Consider the following 14,714-nt stretch of genomic DNA (forward strand, 5'->3'; position numbering starts at 1 on the left):
TCATAAGAGAAATTGGTCTGAAATTCTCTTTCTTTGTTGAGTCTTTGTGAGGTTTAGGTATCAATGAGACTATGGCCACATAGAATGAATTTGGTAATTTTCCATCCATTTCTACTTTTTGGAGTAGCTTGAAGAGTATCGGTATTAGCTCGCCCTTAAAGGTCTGGGTTAGATTCTGCACTGAAACCACTCTGGCCCTGGGCTTTTTTGGTTGGGAGACATCGATGATTGCTTCTATTTCTGTAGGGGAAATGGGACTATTTAACTTGTTTATCTGTTCTTCATTCAACTTTGGCAAGTGAACTTGATCAAGAAAATCGTCCATTTCCTTAGATTTTCAAATTTTGTGGCGTATATGCCTTCAAAGTAGGATCTTATGATTCTTTGAATTTCTTCAGTGTCTGTTGTTATGTCTCCCTTTTCATTTCTGATTTTGTTCATTTCAATACTGTCTCTCTGCCTTTTAGTTAGTTTGGCTAATGGTCTGTCTATCTTGTTGATTTTCTCAAAGAACCAGCTTTTGGTTTTGTTGATTCTTTGGACTGTTTTCTTAGTTTCTAATTTGTTAATTTCGGCCCTGAGTTTGATTATTTTCAGGCGTCTACTCCTCTTGGGTGTTTCTGCTTCTTTTTTTAATAGGGCTTCGAGTTGTATCGTTAAGATGCTTATGTGTGATGTTTCCAATTTCTTTTTAAAGGCACTTAGTGCTATGAATTTTCCTCTTGGCACTGCTTTCAATGTATCCCACAAATTTGGGGATGTTTTTCCTTCATTTTCACTGAATTTCAGAAACTCTTTGATTTCTTTCTTTATTTCTTTCCTGACCCAGGTGTCATTTAGCAGAGAGTTGTTCAGTTTCCACGTGCGTGTAGGCTTTTTGTTATTTCTGATGTTGTTGAATTGCAGCTTAAGAGCGTGGTGATCTGCTAAAATACAAGGTATTATTTCAATCCTCTTTTATCTATTGAGGCTTGCTTTGTGACCTATGATGTGATCAATTTTGGAGAAGGTTCCATGGGGTGCAGAGAAGAAGGTGTATTCTTTCTTGTTTGGGTGAAAGATTCTATAGATATCTATTAGATCCATTTGTCCCAAGGCATTGGTTAATGATGTTATTTCTTGGCTTAGTTTCTGTTTCAATAACTTATCATTCAGTGAGAGTGGGGTGTTGAAGTCTCCCAGTATTCTTGTGTAGGGATCGATGTGTGGTTTAAGCTTTTTTAAGCAGATCTTTTACCAATGTGGATGCCCTTGTATTGGGAGCATAGATGTTCAGAATTCTGATGTCATCTTGGTTGACTTTACCTTTACTGAGTATGCAGTGTTCTTCCACATCCCTTTTCATTAATTTTGGTTGATAGTCTATTTTGTTAGATATTAAAATGACTATGCCTGCTTGCTTCTCGTGACCATTTGCTTGGAATATTATTTTTCAATCATTTACCCTGAGGTAATGCCTATTCTTATGGGTGAGATGTTTTTCCTGAATGCAGAAGAATGTTGGATCTTGTGTATGCACCCATTCAGTTTAGTCTGTGTCTTTTTATTGGAGAATTGGGACCATTGATGTTGAGAGATATTAATGACCAGTGACTGTTAAGAGTTTTAATTTTGATGTTGATTCCAGTAGAGCATTTGTGTAGTTGTGGTTTTGCCATGGGATAGTTATCTATTCCCTGAGTAGTTTTGGTTGTAGCTTCACCCTTTGGGATGGAGTTTTCCTTTTAGTACCTACTGTAAAGATGGATTTGCGGATAGGTACTGTTTGAATTTGTTTTTGTCATGGAATATTTTGTTTTCTCCATTAATGGTTATTGATAGTTTTTCTGAGTAGTCTGGCCTGGCATCCGTGGTCTCTTATGGTTTTCAGGATCTCTGTCCAGGCCCTTCTTGCTTTTATGGTCTCTGCTGAGAAGTCGGGTGTAATTATCATAGGTTTGCCATTAAATGTTATTTGGCCTTTTTCTCTTGCAGGTTTTAATATTTATTCTTTGTTCTGTTGGTTTTGTGTTTTGCTTATTATGTGACTGGCAGTTTTTCTTTTCTGGTCAATTCTATTTGGTGTTCTCTAGGCCTCTTGTTTGTTTATAGGCATCTCTTTCTTTAGATTGGGGAAATTTTCTGCTATGCTTTTGTTGAGAATAGTTTCTGGGCCTTGGAGTCTGATATCTTCTCTTTCTTCAATACCTATTATCCTCAGATTTCTTCTTTTCATGGTGTCTTTAATGTCTTGGATGGTTTGTGTCAGGAGTTTTCCAGACTTGGCATTTTCTTTAATGGTTGCTTCAAGATCTGTGATTGTATCTTCTAGACCTGAGATTCGTTCTTCCATCTCTTGGATTCTGTTAGAAAAGCTCACCTCTGTGTTGCTCGCCTTCTTCTCTGAGGTCTCACTTTCTCGTTTTTCTTCTGTCTGTGTGTTTGTCATTGAATCCATTTTCATTTTCAGATATTGAACTGATTTTTTGATATCTTTCATCGGAATATTTGTATATTCCTGAGTTTTTTCCATTGCCTCTTTATAGGTCTTCAGAGCTTGAACCGTTTTACTTATTTCTTTCATCTGGTTGTTTGCATTTTCCTGCAATTTTTCCAGTTCCACTCTATGTGTTTCTTTTATGTCTCTCACCTGTTTGACTGCATCTTCCTGCATTTGATTATGAATTTTATTTGTTTCCACCAATATCATCCTCATACGTAAGGATTTGAGGTCATTTTCTTGTATTTCCCTTGTATTTGTGTTCTCTGGATTGTTTTCTTTGGGATAGCTGGAAACTGGAGATGCCATGTTGTTTTGGTTTTTTTTGCGTATGCTTTTACGCTGTCCTTTAGACATCTTGCCATCTTTGTTTTTGTTGGGTAGCTTCCAGAGTTGAATGGAGGGTGTCTGACGATAGATTCACTTGTTTTCTTACGATTTCCCTAGGCTGCGAGCTCAAAGCTTCACTGGTGTGGATGTTAGGAGGTTAGCCCTGTTGTTCTGGTCTCTCACAGCCAGTGATCCTCAGTCCCCCTCTGCTGTGGATCCTGCAATTGTTCTGGGTCTCTGAATGAGCGTTGGGTCAGGCCAAGGTATCCACAGCCTTCTGTGTTCCCTGCCAAGTCCAGCCAGGAGCACTGGGCCCGAACCACGGGCAGAACTCAGCTAGATTCTCAGGGCCTGAACCATCTGCCCAGCTCAGCTAGGGATTTTGGGCCCAAAATGCACACAGGATCCAGCCAGAATTTTTGGGCTGGGACTACGCACCAAGCTCCACTAGGGCCTTTTGGCCCAAAGTGCGTGCTGTGGTCAGTTATTGACTCAGGGCCCGAACTGACCACCAATCTCAGCCAGGAATTCTGGATTCAAACTGTACACTGTGTCCAACCAGAGTCTTAGAGCTGGTGGAACCGAGAGCTCTGTCCAGCCTGTGCCACAGCAGGAGAACTGCGGCTGCTCTGAGTTAGCGCCAGTGGTGGAACAAGTGCTCCGCCTGGACTGTGTCCCCGCAGGGGAGCTGCCGCTGAGCTGAGGTGGTGCCTAGGATGGAACCGAGCACGTCACCAAGCCTGCGCCACAGCAGGAGAACTGCGGCTGCTCTGAGTTAGCGCCAGTGGTGGAACAAGTGCTCCGCCCGGACTATGTCCCCGCAGGGAAGCTGCCGCTGAGCTGAGGTGGTGCCTAGGATGGAACCAAGCACGTCACCAAGCCTGCGCCACAGCAGGAGAACTGCAGCTGCTCTGAGTTAGCGCCTGTGGTGAAACCAAGTGCTCCGCCCAGACTGTGTCACCGCAGGGGAGCTGCCGCTGAGCTGAGGTGGTGCCTAGTGTGAAGCAGCGTGCTCAACTAAGCCTGCGCCACAGCAGGGGAGCTATGGCCACGCTGAGTTAGTGCCTCAGGCAGAATTGTTTGCTGGGCCGGGCCAATACCCGGGACTCTGGGGCCGAACTGTCCGCCGAGTCCAGTCTGGGTCCAAAGGCTCCACGCGACCCAAATCCTGCCCCGAGTCCCCTCTCCCGCAGCAATTCCCACCAGCCACCACACCAATCGCCTCCACTGGAAGGCTATGAGCTGCAAACCTCAGCCGCCGCTGCTGGTGCCGCTGGTGCTGCTGCCTCTGCCACTGCCGCTCTGATCAGAGAAAAACCACACTCCTCCCGTGTGCAGGGGCACGCAGGTCCTCCGCACCCTGGTCCCTCCGAACCGTGGAGCACTCCTGCTGCCGTGATGTTCAGACCTCGGTGTTCCTGGCTCAGAAATCTGTGCAATTCCCTGAATTGTTCACTGGAGCCTCCAAACGCGGTCCACACTGCTCGCCGCCATCTTGGATCCCCCAAAATATTTTTATTCTTATGTGAGAGAATCTTATGTGTATGTATGTAGAGTGTGCCATGGAGTATATGTCGGATATTGAGATGACTTTATAGAGTTGGTTTTGTCATAATCCTTTATTAATTATAAAAAACTATTGCTAAGTAAATAAATTAATAAAGCTACACCATAGTAAATATGTAAAATAATAATATTGTCATTAATTACCACTTATTAGGTATGTATATAATTACATGTTTCAAACTTTTATATGACTTAGTACAGTGACTCTTTTGTTTCTAATTAATTATTTATTTATTGGCTTTACAGCCTGTTCACACCCCCACCCTCTTTCCTCCCAGTGTAACTCTTATACTCACCTCAGCCCCCTCATCCGTCCTCCTTATAGAAGAGGAGTAAACCCATGTGTACTTAAACACATCATGGTACAGTGGGACTAAGCAAGCCCATCCCCTCCCACTGAGACCAGACAAGGAAGTCCAGACATGCATAGGGATCCAGAGTCAGGACACATAGTCAAAGATAGTTCGTGGTCCTATTTTCTGAGATTCTCCTGATAACCAAGCTGCACATTGGCTACATAGGAATAGAGAATATAAATCTAGCCCATGCATGCTCTTTGGTTGGTGGTTCAGCCTTTTTAAACCATCATAAACCCAGGATAGTTTCTTCAGTAAGTCTCCCTGTGATACTATTTGGCTGTATGTCTCTCCATCTTTTTCTATCAGCTGCTAGATGAAGACATTAAGAAGAAAGTTATGTTAGATCCCTCTCTGTAAACATAGTAGAGGAATATTGTCAACAGATGGCTCCCTGCCATGAGGTAGGACACAAATTAGACAATCATTCCTTGGCCATTTCTTCAAGCTCTGTTCAATCCTTATTCTTGCAGATCTTCTATGGAGGAGAAATTTTCTGTTGAAGAGTTTGTAGGAGAGTTGATGTCACTCTGTGTTGACTTAGAGTCCAAACTGGCTAAAGGAGATGGAATAACTCTCACATTTATGAATCTTACCCATGGTTACCCACCTAGACTCCAGGAGGCCTTCCCTGTCCCAGGTCTCTATCTTGTCTCAGGGATGCCCTCCCGTAGATTTCCTTCTTTCTCTCTGGATTCTCCCTTGATAAGGCTTACCACACATGTGATTCATATCCCTGTTTCCTTCCTCATCCTCATTCTCTCTCATCCAGTTTCCTCACTGGATCCAATTCCAATGTCTATTTTATTTCATCTTCTAAGTTACATTCATGTCTTGAGGCTTGGTCCTTCCTTTTTACTTAGCTTCTTTGTTCATTGTATTATATACTTTATTTCATGGATAACATCAATATATTAGTAAGCATATACCATGAGGGTCTTTCTAGGTCTAGGTTACTTCATTCTGGATGATATTTTCTAATTCTACCCAGTTGCTTGCAAATTGCATTATATCTTTGACTTCATGGCTGAGTGGTATTCACTTGTATAAATATAACACAATTTCTTTTTTAATAATTTAATGACAGCCTATCCCAGCTCCAACTCTTCCTTTCTTCCCATCCTACCTTCATTCCCCACTCCTTCCATCCCTCTCTTCCTTATTCTCAAAGAAGAAGAGGGATGAAAAGTGTATTCAAAAGCAAAATCCTCAATTAGCAGTAGGATTAAATGCATTCTCTCTTCTGGTGCCTGAAGAGTAGCCCAGCTAAAGAAAAGATATCCAGCTTAAGGCAAAAGAGTAAGAGGTAGCCACTACTCCAATTGCTAGGGGACCCACAAGTTGACCAATCTAAAGATCTGTTACATATTGTAGGAGTTGTAGGCCCAGGGATTAATGCTCTTGGTTGGTGATTCAGTCTCTATGAGATCCATGTTCCCAGGTGAGTTGAATCTCTAGGTCATCTTGTACTGTCCTCAACCCCTCTATCTCCTTTAATCCTTCCTCTCATTGTTACACAATATTCACTGAACTAGGCCTATTCCTTGTCTCTGGGTCTCTACATCTGTTTCCATTAACAGCAGATTGAAACCACACAGAAGATAGTTATGCTAGGGTCCTCTCTGCAAGCATAATATAGTATCATTAATAGTAACATGGACTTGATTTCTCACATGGAGTGGGTTTCAAATGGGACTAGTCATTGGTTTGCCATTCCCCCAATCTCTGCTCCTTCTTTACTCCTATATTTACTGTATGCAAGAGAAATTTTAAGTTGAAGGATTGGTGGCTGTATTTGTATTAACTTTCTCTCACTGGGAGTCTTACCTGGTTATAGAAGGTGGAACTTACAGGCTCCTTAACCATCAAGTCAAAGAGTCTTGGCTAGGGTTACTCTTATCTACTCATTAAAGCCTCCCATGTCCAAGAGAAACATCTCCTTTTTCTCTCGTGATCCTCCTCCTCACTACACTGAATTCCCAAGCCTAATCCCATTCTTATCATCACATTGGCCTCTCCCATTCACTTCCCTCCCACCAGCTACTTCAGATGTCTCTTTTATTCCCTGTTCTGAGTGATATCCAAGCATCATCTCTTGATACCATATTGCCTACTTTGCATCTGTGGACAGTAGCATGGTTATCCTGTATTTCTTGGTTAATATCTACTTACAAGTGTATACATACTTTGTGTGTCTTTCTCAGTCTGGGATGCCTCACTTATGATGATCTATTCTAGTTCCATTACATTTCACTGCAAGTTGCCTGATGTATTTGTTTTTAATAGCTGAGTACTATTCTATTGTGTGAATAGTCATTATTTTCTTTATCCACTCTTCAGCTGATGTACATCTAGGTTAATTCCAGTTTCTGGCTATTACAAAGAAGGCTGTTATAAACATAGTTGGGCAATGGTCATGTGGTATGGTGAAGCATAGTACACATGGGTCATGAGGTCTTAAAGGCTATTTCCCACTTTCACATGTGTTTGATTTATTGTGTCTTGTTTTATGGTGCCATCTTTGATTTGCTTAGACTTCAATTTTATTCAGTGTGATGAATATCAATCTATTTGGATTCTTCTACAAATAAAACATATGGTTAGATGAGCCACATTTATTGAATATAGTTTATTTTTCTACTGTACGGATTTGGATCATATTAAGGCTTAAAAATAAGGGTGGACATGGCTACAGAAGTTCTTTTATTGTACAGAATTAATTTAGCTATTCTGATTTTTTGTTTGTTTGTTTGTTTCTATATGAACTTGAAAATTTCTATCTCTGGGTCTCTGAAGAATTGTATATGAAGTTTGTTTTTTTTTATTAATTTATTCTTGTTACATCTCAATGTTTATCCCATCCCTTGTATCCCCCCATTCCTCCCCCCCCATTTTCCCATTATTCCCCTCCCCTATGACTGTTCCTGAGGGGGATTACCTCCCCCTATATATTCTCATAGGGTATCAAGTCTCTTCTTGGCTACCTGCTGTCCTTCCTCTGAGTGCCACCAGGTCTCCCCCTCCAGGGGACATGGTCAAATGTGAGGCACCAGATTCAATGAATCTGTAGATTGATTTTGGTAAGACGAACATTTTTACTATTTTAATCTTACAAATCCAAGAGCATGGAACAACTATCAAACTTCTGATATCTTTTTCAACTTATTTCTTCAGAGACATGAAGTTCTTGTCATACAGAATGTTTAGTTGCTTGGTTAGACTTACACCAAGATATTTGATATTCATTGTAGTTATTGCAAAAAGTGATATTTGACTAATGTTTTTCTCAGCCTGTGTAATTTTTTTTTGTGGAAAAGAGGGATACTGATTTTTTAGTTGATTTTGTATTCAGCAATTTTGCTACTGGTGTTTATCATCTTTCAGTGTTCCCTGAAAGAAATTCTGGGGTCACTTTTGTATACTATGACATCATCTGTGACTATCAATACTTTAACATCTTCTTTTCTAATTTGTATCACCTGGATACCCTTTAGTTTTCTCCTTGCTTAGATAGTACTCTAAGTGTTACATTGAATAGATTTGGAGAGTGAAGGCATCCTTGCCTTGTGTTTGATTTTAGTGGAATTGTTTTAGCTTTCTTTCCATTTCATTTAATGACTGCTTTTGGCTTGCTGCATATTGTCTTTACTGTGTTTATGCATATGAAGGAAAATGGATGGAGCTCAAAATATCATCCTAATTGAGGTAACCCATAATCTGAATGGAACACATGATATAGAGTCACATTTAAGTGGATTCTATCGATAGAGTGCAGGACAAGCATATTACAATGCAAAGAGAAAAAGAAGATAAGTAGCATGGAGGACAAAGGAAAGATGCTTAAACTTCATTCAGAAGAAAAAAACAGCAGAAGTGGCTAAAGAGACAGAAGAAGGTGGAAAATGGAGCACAAAGAGAAATGAGCCTAGAGATCAGATCCAGGTAGAGTGAGGGCTGGAGGACAGAAGGCCTACAAAGAATAGATAAACCATGAAGGTAGCATTTCTTTGACAAGCTGGAGACCTAACATAGGCTAGGTTTCCGGGATGATATGGTGTGATTGTAGCTGATACTCCTAATATGAGGGGTCATGGAGGCTGAGGAGATCTGTGCCTTCAATCACAGACATTTCCAAGACTTTTAACATGAAGGGGTGTTGGATTGAAGGGGTGTTGGATTTGGTTAAAGTCATTTTCCACATCTAATGGGATGATCATATGGGTTTTTCTTTCTTAAATAGTGTTTGTGGATTATATTGATGCATTTTCATGTATGGAACCATCCTTGCATCCTTCTCATGAAGTCTACTCAACCATGTTGGATGATATTTTTGATGCATTCTAGTATTTGACTGTTATATTTGGTTTTAATTTTTGGTTGTTTTTTCTCTTTTGTTTTGTTATTCCAGACAAGATTTCTTCATGCAGCACTGACTGTCTTCGAATTGCTTTGTAAACCAGGATGGCATCAAACTAACAGATATCTGCCAGTCTCTACTTCCCAGAGACATACAGGCATGTGCTGCCACACTTGTTTTGGTTTCTGAGTATTTCAGTGAGCATTTCTGCATCAATATTCACAAAGGAATTTGATCTGAAATTATTTTTGTAGTATTTGTTTGGTTTAGGTATCAGAGGGGCAATGGACTGTCAGAATAAGTGTGGCAATATTACTCTGTTTACAAGATGTGGAGTAATTTAGTGAGTACCTGTTTTAGCTACTTTTTGAAATGCTGGTTGAATTTTGCATGAAAACCATGTGCACATGTGCTTTTATTGGTTGGGAGATATTTAATGATTGCTTCTATGTCCTTGGGTATTATTAGTGCTACTAGAATAGATTCTTTGATCTTGATTTAACTCTGGTAAGTACTCTATGTAGAAATTCATCCATTTCATTTAGATTTTTTGGACAACTGGTTTTTTAAATGAGACCCAATGATTCCATGGGGTTGCTCAGTGTCTTTTTTTATGTACACCCTTCCATTTCTGACTTTGTCAACCTCTATAATGTCTCTCAGCCTTTTGGTTAATTTGGTTAAGCATGTGTCTGTCTTGATTTTTCCAAAGGATCAGTTCTAGGTTTTGCTGGTTGTTTGTATTGTTCTCTGTCTCCAATTTGTTTACTTAAGCCCTGAGTTTAATTATTTCCTGTTGTCTGCACCTATTGGGAGTATTTTCTTCTATTTGTTCTATAGCTTGCAGGTGTGATAATAAGTTTCTAGTGTGAGATCACTCCAATGTCTTCATGAAGCCACTTAATGCTATGAACTTTACTCTCAGCACTGCTTTCATTGTACCCCATAGCACTCTGTATGTTATGCCCTCATTTTTATTGAATTACAGAAAGTGTTTTATTTCTTCTTTTATTTCTTCCCTGATCCATATATCACAAGGTAGGTTGTTTTTCAATTTCCGTAAGCGTGTAGGCTTTCTATTGTAACTTTATTTTAATCTATCTTTAAAATATGGTGGTCATACAAGATACAAGGAGTTATTTCAATTTCTTTGTATCTGTTGATGTTTACTTTCTGGCTGGCTATACTGCCAATTTTGGAGATGGTTCAATGAGGTTCTGAGTAGAGGATATATATTTTGAGTGCTGGTGTATAATGTTGTAGATATATGTTAAGTGCATTTGATTCCTAATGTCTATTAGTTTCATTATTTCTCTGTTTAGTTTCTGTCTTGATTCTCTGTCCATGGGTGAGACAGGTGTGCTGATGGCTTCCACTAATCATGTGTAAAGCCTTATGTGAAATTTAAGCTTTAATGAATTTTATTATACAAATGTGGGTGCCATTGCCTATGGGAAATTTATGTGCACAACTGTGATATCATCTTAGTGCATTTTTCCTTTGATGAATAGAAAATGTCCTTCCTCATCTCTTTTGATTAATTTTAATTGAAAGTTGTAGGCATAGGGTATTGTGGAATTCAAATATTGATTTCTGTATACTACATATCTGGTTTCAAGCATTGTCCTGAGAATCTCCTGTGTCCCTGTTGTATAAATTTTTATCTCCAATTGTCCACTAAAATGCCAATAAAACTGCTTATAGAAAATCACTGAGCAGTGCATAGAAAGCATTGAGCTGCCTGCAATACAAGAAAAAAGTAGTTAGAAAAGGAAGTAGGGGTGTCTGTAAGAGGCAGAGGTGCATGAAACATCAGGGGAGAAGAACTAGAGCTAGAAAGCTACAGAGTGCAAGTATCTTTTGATTTAAGCTCAATTTCTTGTCCTATGCTTGTGTTAGGATATACAGGACTTGCTCTAGTAGGATAGTAGTACTATGTAGGTGCCGTATTTTCAGGTTCTGTTGATAACGTTCTTTAGCTGCCTTTACCTATTTGATTATCCCTGAATGTTCATTGTATAGGAGGTATCTGGAAGATAGGCCTAACCTAGATATTCCTGGTGTATCATGCAACCACTGCACAGTTTGTGCTTAGTGTTCCTTGTACAGTAGGCCTGGTTGGTCCTGGAGTATGAGGCTTGGTGAAGTATTGTGGACTGCTGGCCAGACAATGGAGGAACAGCAATTAGCTTAATGCTGCTTAACTTGTCATGTCACATTTTCATTATACATTCTTAGGTTGAAGAACACTTAGGGCAACTGAGATTTGGGGATATGATGAGCTAAGATGCTGTAAAAATAGATTAAGAAGTGTTCTTGTTGTATGTTGGAGCATTTCTTGGGTATATGTATGTGGAATCTTGTATTGAACTTGAACTCTGGTGTTTCTGTGTAACCTGTGAGCTTGCCATATTATAACAGGCTATATTTCTCAATAGGGTTCCATCTTCACCTGGTGTGGGGAATCCTTGATCCACTAATGAAAGCCACAAAGCACTCAGGGTAGATTACAAACCCTTTACTCTTTCTTCATAAGAAACCTATTCAGCAAGCACCTGAGGATTCCAAAACTATGCTAATAAGATGTCTTGGTGTCTCAGCTTTCACCCAGTGACCTTTAAACTGTACCTGGGGATTCTTCCCCACCCATAAGATAACTAAGTACTGCTTTTTGTTCTAATGGTAGGACTCTTTGGTAACACATGGATTAAATATTCATGAGCCCCTTAGTCCCAGTGAGCAAACACATTCACCCTTGAAATGCCTCCTACTGCCTAAGTTTTATAATGTCAACTATGAATGACACATATGACTGTCTGAGACTCATTGTTACTTTGGAGAATTTTCACTGGTTGAACCTGGGCTTGGTCAGGTATTGATGGTGGAACTGCATTTGGCAGCCACTGAAGACCACTCCATCATAGCAAGCTAACTCTGACTGCCACAAGGATCACTCACCAGATTTGTGTCTCATCTGACCTGCCGTCAGACCTGTCAGACCTGTATTTCACTAGAACTAGATTCTGTCTGGTTTGTGTATTTGGCCTATATTCTTTGCCATGCCAAGCATGTCAGTTTAACAAAGGGCTGTAACACTCTCTGTGTCATATCAGGACTTTAGTACTCGCAAGTGTCCACTGCCATCTGGAACCAGCAATTTCATTTTAAAGGGATAACTGTAACACCAAGTGGAGATGTCTTGTTCTGACAAGGAACATCAATTGAAGCACTTGGTGGTGGAATATGAAAAATACAGGACATCAGTGTCCACCATACTGAGAGGAATGCTTCCGTTCATGTTGGATCCAATGCCAGTGTCCAGTTCTTTTGTTCTCAAAGCATATAATTTCCCACAAGCATTATACAGTCCTAAAATTATTAGTGTATAAGGTATATATGATGCACAGAACAATTAAGGCTGGCTTTCTTCTCTTTGTATGAGCAGAAAACAGACATCTGTAAAACTTCATGTCACATGAAGAATGGTATCTAATATTAATTCACAGAGGTTCTGTAGCCAGCACTCCAGACATGCTCAAGTAATCAAGTATATGCCTTTTCAAGTCTCAGATGGAGTTGAAGACCAGATAGCTTAGTTGTTTAGGGATAAAGATGTTTTTAGGTCTACATAAATGTATTGACTTGATAATTACAAGAGGTGATGCAGATTGATTTGCACTCCAAATTTTAGATGCACCAAGATAGGAAAGATGTTTTCTTCAAGGCTGTCAAATACAAATAGACAAAAGAATAAGAATGTGACATTTATGTAATTCCTGATTGTTTCATGGTTCTTACTGCTATATGTAGTTTACTATACATATGTATAATAATACAAATGAATATGTAAAAATAAAAAAAGAAATATAAATTACAATATAAAGGCCAAGCCTTTGCACTCTGGTGGATAACATTATATCTATTTTTCCTACTTTACTTTTAGTTTCCCCCTTCCAAAATGACTGGATGTGGTTGCAGAACAACTGAAGCCTCTTGTTTGGAGAACTCCCAGTATTGGACTAATGTTTCTTTACCTTATTTCTGAAATCCAATAGCCCAAACTGAGCATAGGCAATGATCTTTTTGCCCCTCAAACAAAAACCAGCAAACAAACAAAAACTTGTAATGCAATGGCCAAGTAATTGTCATTATGAGAGCTGCTAGCTTCTTAAAAGTGTGTGAAGGCCTGTGTTATTGGGGCATGCCAATCTCTTTGGCCACATTGCATGGAGAACGTTCCCAGTTGCCAAAAACACTTGTTAACTTTATCTATCATGGGAAACAATTTATCACTTAGAACAAAAACCCTTCAAATTAGGGAGATACATACCTTTTTAAATTTCATGGCATAAAATTTGCCCCAAAACAAATTGCATCAATTTAGGAGGAGGTACTTCAAATAGCACCTCACATATCTAAGAGTAGTATTAAAAATCCTTACACATAGACCCAAGTCATTACACATATATTCTATAAACTACTTACAGCAAGAAGAACCATGAAACAATCAGGAATTATATACATGCTACACTCTTCATATTTTCGCTATTTATATTTGGAAGACTTGAAGAAACCATTTTTCCTATCTTGTTGCATCTAAAATTCTGAATATAAATCAATATCTATCATATCTCATCATGATCAGCTTAAAACATCTATATAGACCTAAGAAGATCTTAGCCCTTATGTAACTAAGCTTAATTGTAAAACTAAACTATCAGGAAAATAAAATTATCAGAGGAAAAATCCCCTCCTCCCAAATTTTTCCTTTCATAACCATAGTCTGCCAATGCCTAGGGCCCACTAAAACAAGCCTAACTAAAAAATTTTGTCTTTTCTCCATAATTATGGCCTTAATGCCCACCTTACCTCAGATTTAACTGCCTAGTGAAATCATAGTGGAAATCAAAACTGTGAACCCGCCCTTAACTCTTGTAACTTCATGGAGTGCCACAGACAACCTGTTCTGTCTAACTCTATTTTTCCACAAAACAACCCAGCTGCCCACAATACTCCATGATAAAAGTAAATAATCTGTCACCCTCACACACCCTGCCATTCAAATAAAAGTGGAGTAAGTGGTCTTTCCCCTAGACAACAAAACCATTTCTCTCAAAAGACTTCTAAATCAACAACTATGAACTCACAGAAGCTGAAGCAAAAAAATCACAGGGCCTACATGGTCTAAACCAGGTACTTTGTATATATACTATGGCTCTCAGCTTAGTAGTTTTATAGGATTCTTGTTTATGGATGTGTTCATGAGTTGGCATCTAATTCTTCTGCCTTCTCTTGGGACGTTTTTCATTTTGTTGTTTTGTCTTGTCTATCTTTGATGTGACTGCTTTTCTTTTTGATTATTATATGTTATTTTGTTTAAAATATCTCTGTGATAAAATATGAGTTCGTTTTATTTGCTTTAAATAAAAAAAATGCATTTTTTCTTTTTGAAAATGATATTTCCTCTTATGCATATGAATGAATAGAAGTCAGGATAAGTAATCATATCCTCTAAAACTGGATTTTTAAATGGTTGTGCTCACCTAACTAGATGTTGTGAATATGTAGTACCCAGATCTTGAGATAACCCCACCAAAAGACCAGCAGAACTAGAGACCGATGCAAC

This window comes from Acomys russatus, unplaced genomic scaffold (genome assembly GCF_903995435.1).
Source record: "Acomys russatus unplaced genomic scaffold, mAcoRus1.1, whole genome shotgun sequence".
Lineage (NCBI taxonomy): Eukaryota > Metazoa > Chordata > Mammalia > Rodentia > Muridae > Acomys > Acomys russatus.